Genomic DNA, 6,774 nt, shown 5'->3' with positions numbered 1-6,774 from the left:
GTGCCCAGAGCCATTTGAACCATTTTGAAGACCGCTGTTTCTGTAGCAATGTACGATTGAATAAATGGTCTCTAGCCGGAAAACCATGCATTTCCGGACGTAGGTTTATTAGACCTTTTTTTCGTTCCGTATCCTCTCATTGACCAATCCCTACAGTTTGTACTCGGTGGAAAAAAATCACCCTATACATTAAAAATATACAGCCAATGTTCGTCAGAATGTTCATCAGACTACCGTGTGAAAATTTGAAGAAAATCGGTCAAGAACTTTTCGAAAAGTTTTTCCCATTTGTATATTATATATTTATTTATGTAGGTATATGAAAACACGCGTATATTCGAATGCAACTTTCTGTAAAAATTTCGAAGCAATCGCTGAGGAACTTTCGGAGATTTAAGATTTTGAACAAACGAACTTTTACGTTTTTCTGTAGATTTACCGTATAATTATTACATAAATATTTATAAGCACACTCCGTCTTCAGGTCACGTGTGGCCTACCGGGACCATCTGACCGCCGTGTCATCCACAGTGGAGGATTCGGGTAGGATGGGCGTGGGGTCAGCACACCGCTCTCCCGGTCGTTATGATGGTATTCTTGACCGAAGCCGCTACTATTCGGTCGAGTAGCTCCTCAATTGGCATCACGAGGCTGAGTGCACCCCGAAAAATGGCAGCAGCACATGGTGGCCTGGATGGTCACCCATCCAAGTGCCGACCACGCCCGACAGCGCTTAACGTCGGTGATCTCACGGGAACCGGTGCATCCACTGCGGCAAGGCCGTTGCCAGATAAATATTTATACAGTATATTATATGTGGCGCTCCAGTAGATATATAGAAAGACATGCGCGTATTCGAACGTAATGTGTCAAAATTTGAAATCAATCGGGAGAGAACTTTCGGAGATTTAAGATTTTAAACAAAGTAACATTTAAATTTTTGTATGTAGGCGTAAATGTTCGTTTGTTCAAAATCTTAACTGTACGAAAGTTCTCACTGATTGCTTTGAGCCAGCTGTTGTGGCCGAACGGTTCTAGGCGCTTCAGTCCGGAACCGCCCTGCTACTTCGCAGGTTCGAATCCTGCCTCGGGCATGGATGTGTGATGTCCTTAGGTTAGTTAGGTTTAAGTACTTATAAGTCTAGCGGAATGAGACCTCAGATGTTAAGTGCCATAGTGCTCAGAGCCATTTGAACCATTTGATTGCTTTGAACATTTGAGACAACATTACATTCCAATATGCTCGTGTTTTTATACACCTACGGGAGCGCCATATGATACATAAATATATATTTTTATAATATGAAAAGGATAGTTGCTGTTCAGATTATAGCGGAGATGCTGAATCGCAGAAAGGCGCAACAAAAAGACTGTCGGAATGTTAGCTTTCGGCCGACAAGGCCTTTGTCAAAAAATACACAATACACACACATACACACGTAACTCACGCACACATGACCACAGTCTCTGGTAGCTACAGTCAGTGGTTTTGTTGTGCCTTTCTGCAACTCTGCAACTCCGCTATATTGTCAGTATGAACTATTCTTTTCATAATGTTGTTACATTCTATCCTGGATTTTCCTTTGTTTAAATACATATTTTTTATACATAAGATTTTAATTTATTATATAAGTAATGTACATTTATTTATTTCTATACCTACACTACTGGCCATTAAAATTGCTACACCACGAAGATGACGTGCAACAGTCGCGAAATTTAACCGACAGGAAGAAGATGCTGTGATATGCAAATGATTAGCTTTTCAGAGCATTCACACAAGGTTGGAGCCGATGGCGACACCTACAACGTGCTGACATGAGGAAAGTTTCCAACCGATTTCTCATACACAAACAGCAAATGACCAGCGTTGCCTGGTGAAACGCTGTTGTGATGCCTCGTGTAAGGAGGAGAAATGCGTACTATCACGTTCCGGCTTTGATAAAGGTCGGATTGTAGCCTATCGCGATTGCGGTTTATCGTATCGCGACATTGTTGCTCGCGTTGGTCGAGATCGAATGACTGTTAGCAGAATATGGAATCGGTGGGTTCAGGAGGATAATACGGAACACCGTGCTGGATCCCAACGGCCTCGTATCACTAGCAGTCGACATGACAGGCATCTTATCTGCATGGCTGTAACGGATCGTGCAGCCACGTCTCGATCCCTGAGTCAACAAATGGGGACGTTTGCAAGACAACAACCATCTGCACGAACAGTTCGACGACGTTTGCAGCAGCATGGACTATCAGCTCGGAGACCATGGCTGCGGTTACCCTTGACGCTGCATCACAGACAGGAGCGCCTGCGATGGTGTACTCAACGACGAACTTGGGTGCACGAATGGCAAAACGTCATTTTTTCGGATGAATCCAGGTTCTGTTTACAGCATCATGATGGTCGCATCCGTGTTTGGCGACATCGCGGTGAACGCACATTCGAAGCGTGTATTTGTCATCGCCATACTGGCGTATCACCCGGCGTGATGGTATGGGGTGCCATTGGTTACACGTCTCGGTCACCTCTTGTTCGCATTGACGGCACTTTGAACAGTGGACGTTACATTTCATATGTGTTACGACCCGTGGCTCCACCCTTCGTTCGATAACTGCGAAACCCTACATTTCAGCAGGATAATGCACAACCGCATGTTGCAGGTCCTGTACAGGCCTTTCTGGATACAGAAAATGTTCGACTGCTGCCCTAGCCAGCACATTCTCCAGATCTCTCACCAATTGGTAACGTCTGGTCAATGGTGGCCGAGCAACAGGCTCTTCACAATACGCCAGTCACTACTCTTAGTGAACTGTGGTATCGTGTTGAAGCTGCATGGGTAGCTGTACCTGTACACGCCATCCAAGCTCTGTTTGACCCAATGCCCAGGCGTATCAAGGCTGTTTTTACGGCCAGAGGTGGTTGTTCTGGGTACTGATTTCTCAGGATCTATACACCCAAACTGCGTGAAAATGTAATCACATGTCAGTTCTAGTATAATATATTTGTCCAATGAATACCCGTTTATCATCTGCATTTCTTCTTGATGCAGTAATTTTAATGGCCAGTAGTATATATGTCACTCCAGTAGGTTTATGAGAACACATGTGTATTCGAATGCAACATTGTGTCAAAATTTCATAGCAATCGGTGAAGAACTTCCGGAGATATACGATTGTGAAGAGACGAACATTTGCATTTTTACTTATCAGACGAAAGTCAAGTACCGTCGGGTTGGTGCCGCCGATGCAGTGGATGCAGCGACTGTCGGATAGAAAACGTGCGCCGCAAGCACGGCGGGTGACAAAGAGTGCTGATGAAAGCGACCGCCGTCCGATTGGAAAATGAGTGCGTTAATGGGGCCTTCCGCCGGAGCGCGCATGCCGCGGTCGGCGCTGGCGGGAGCGCGGCGGCTGCGCAGCCACCGATCTTCCGCTCACGACGCTGGCCGGACACTGTGCGGCCTGGCCTGGAGGGAACACGCTGCAGCGACATGACTGCGGTAGGTGCCACCGACGTCAGTGAACGAAGGCCGTTCAGAATATCCAGCCTCAGAATACCCAACCTCCAGCGCAATAATTATCTACAACTACATTTTGCAAACCATTGCGAGCATCATATATGTGGTGAACATGTACTTTCAGTACGGAACCAATATAGAAGTGTACCTCGACCAACTCGTGCGGGTATCTACGGCGCTGAGAGGACGCAAGGTAGTAGTGGTGGCAGAAGTGAATGCGAAATCCCCCCTATGGCTCAGTGGCAGTCGGGATGTAAGAGGCGGAAAGTTGGAGGAGACCATCGTGTCCTTACAGTTTCTTATCGCTAACAGACCAGGAACCCTCCCCCCACCCCACCCCATCCCCACCCATCCCCACCCTACCTATTCTGAGGGGTGAGGTCACGAATATCGATATCACGTTAATGTCAGCAAATACTGCTGCCAGTATTCCAAATTGGATGGTCAGAGACAGGGTCACCACAAGTGATCATAACCTAATTACTTTCACGCTCTCTGACAGAGAGTGCCGCAGGGACATAGGGTGGGAAGTGTAGCTCAACTACAATAGGACTGGGAGCGCCTTGCAAGAGAGGCAGATGTGTCAGTCTGTCAGGAGGGCGAGGAGGTATTACAAGCGAAGTGTCGTCTGGGACGTAAAACAACGTTGATTGCGAATCAGAGCATTTCCAGAAGGAGCTGACAGCAGTTAAACTCCATAGCTGGGAAAAATATGTGCAGAGCGAATTGGCTGGTGATCCCTGGGGCATTCCCTACAAGAAAGTGAGAAAGAAAATCCGATCACCTATGGTGCTCTCCACCGTCAGGGATGGGAATTGGATGACGGAATCTTGGCAGGAAACTGCTGAGGTCCTCCTCCAATCCCTGCTCCCTAGCGATAAAGAAGAAGAGGATACAGAATATCAACACCTAATTAGGCAGGCAGTTCAGGGAGAGTATGTAAGCAACACTGTGGTGCATCCGTTCTCCGAGTATGAAGTGTCGGCACACATAAAATCATTAAAGAGAGGCAAGGCCCTAGTCCAGACGGCATATTAGCGGAAGTAGTGCAATACCTCGCTCCTCAACTAGTAACACCTCTGACATCTGGTAACCTCTGCGCCTCAGTATGTTTCCCTCCATTTGGAAACAAGCCAATGTAGTGATCATCAAGAAAGGCCAGGACAAAGACCCAAAAGAAGAAAGTCCTAAGGACCAATCTGTCTATTGGACCTGTTGGGCAAATTGCTAGAGCGGTTGCTAGCTGACAGACTAACGGCACATTAAGTGCTGTGTGGGATGAGCGACAGGCAATTTGGCTTTCGGCTGGGGCGATCTGCATCTGACGCAATTGCCCTGGCGGCAGAGGTCTCTGGGTCGTCCCCACACAAGTACATAGTTGGCATCATGGTTGATATCAGTGGCGCTTTTGACAGCCTGTGGTGGCCTTCGCTCTTCTCCTGGTTGGGGGAGAAAGAGTGTCCAGGGTCGCTATATGGCTGTCTCGGGGGCTACTGTATGAAAAGGGAGGTCTGGCTATCGTTCCCTAGCGGGAGAGTTGGCAAAAAGATTACGTAGGGATGTCCACAGGGCTCTGTCCTGGCGCTGCTCTTTTGGGACAGCCTGGAGAGCAGTGTAGATGTGCTAGAGGCGATAGCCTAAGTGGACGACCTCCTCCTGCTGGTGGGCAGCCATAGCCGCGAAGATCTAGAACCTAAGATCGAAAGGGCAATAACTATACTGACACAATGGTGCCAAACAACAAAAATTAAAATAGCGACCAAAAAATCAAAATACTTACTATTAAAGGGCCAACTGGCCAGAAATCCAACAGTGCGTATCGGGGGCTCACCAGTTATTCGGCGTCGTGAGAGACGATACTTGGGTGTCACTAAAGACGAAAGATGGAGCTTCGCCCAACACATAGAAGCGGTGATCCAAAGGTCTTTAGAAGCACTGAATAACTTCACTATGACCGGGCACAGGAGATTCCACCTACCCCCAGAACCGACCAAATAATATCGTAACACGATTCTCACCTCCATCGTGGGTTGCTAGTCCGGAGTCTAGGCACACAGCAGGCTCACGAGGGTAGTGCCTGCCATGGCCGTGAGGAGGGTGCAGCGCAACATGCTTCTACGTTCGATTGGAGCTTACCGAACATCTTCTGGAGCGTCACTACTGATTTTCACGGGGCTGTGTCCCCTAGACATAAGAACCAGAGAACAGGCAGCTTGGTATTGGGTCAAAAGAGGGGAAACTGAAAAGACTGAATGTATTCTGGGGGTGCGGGTACGGAATAAATTTGCAAGCAGAAGAATGGGGGAAGAATTGTGGCAAGAACTTAGGGATATAGAAGAGACGGGAAGAATTGTGGCAAGAACTTAGGGATATAGAAGAGACGGGAAGAAGGATTTGCCGGTTGCTGCCTAACATCAAGGAACGGCTCCAACTTACACACTTCTTACCTAGTAAAGGATTGCTGCACTTCCTTATGGGGCATATCTTTGCAGGTTCGGGAAGAGGGCTGCCCCCTCGTGTGACTGTGGTGCTGAAATACGCACTCCGGACCACGTGATGTACGAGTGTCCCTTTTTCGATGACATAGCCACCGAATTAAGACGTCAATTACCAAATCCACCCACATTCAGAAACACTGACATTCTTGCCAGCGGGATACCAGCAAAAGAGTTGCAATAATGCTGTAGGGAGAATCAGTGATTCGTAGAACATAAAACGACATTCCCCGCATCCACCCCATTCCGCCAGGGCGTGGAATGGCCGATCGCCGTGACGGTCGGAATCTGCCACGTCTTGGAACAGGGGGAAGGTGCGAAACAATCCCGGACTTGACATAGCACACTAATGATGGCTAATTTTTTGAGTAATCACTGATAGTACCTGTAGCGACCTCCAAATAAGGCCAGCCCTGTGCGAGGGCACGCCCGCTGGGGTCAGGTCAGTGGGCACGGCCAAAAATACACTCCTGGAAATGGAAAAAAGAACACATTGACACCGGTGTGTCAGACCCACCATACTTGCTCCGGACACTGCGAGAGGGCTGTACAAGCTATGATCACACGCACGGCACAGCGGACACACCAGGAACCGCGGTGTTGGCCGACGAATGGCGCTAGCTGCGCAGCATTTGTGCACCGCCGCCGTCAGTGTCAGCCAGTTTGCCGTGGCATACGGAGCTCCATCGCAGTCTTCAACACTGGTAGCATGCCGCGACAGCGTGGACGTGAACCGTATGTGCAGTTGACGGACTTTGAGCGAG

At 48.3% G+C, this 6,774-nt stretch overlaps 1 pseudogene; it reads right to left on the bottom strand.

Annotated features, from left to right (window-relative positions):
* Positions 1 to 670: 670 nt before the first annotated feature.
* Positions 671 to 788, bottom strand: LOC124623277 (annotated as a pseudogene).
* Positions 789 to 6,774: the final 5,986 nt, after the last annotated feature.

This window comes from Schistocerca americana, chromosome 7, assembly GCF_021461395.2.
Source record: "Schistocerca americana isolate TAMUIC-IGC-003095 chromosome 7, iqSchAmer2.1, whole genome shotgun sequence".
Classification (NCBI taxonomy): domain Eukaryota; kingdom Metazoa; phylum Arthropoda; class Insecta; order Orthoptera; family Acrididae; genus Schistocerca; species Schistocerca americana.
Note: the sequence above shows the minus strand (reverse complement) of the source record. Positions and strands in the feature narration are given on the sequence as shown.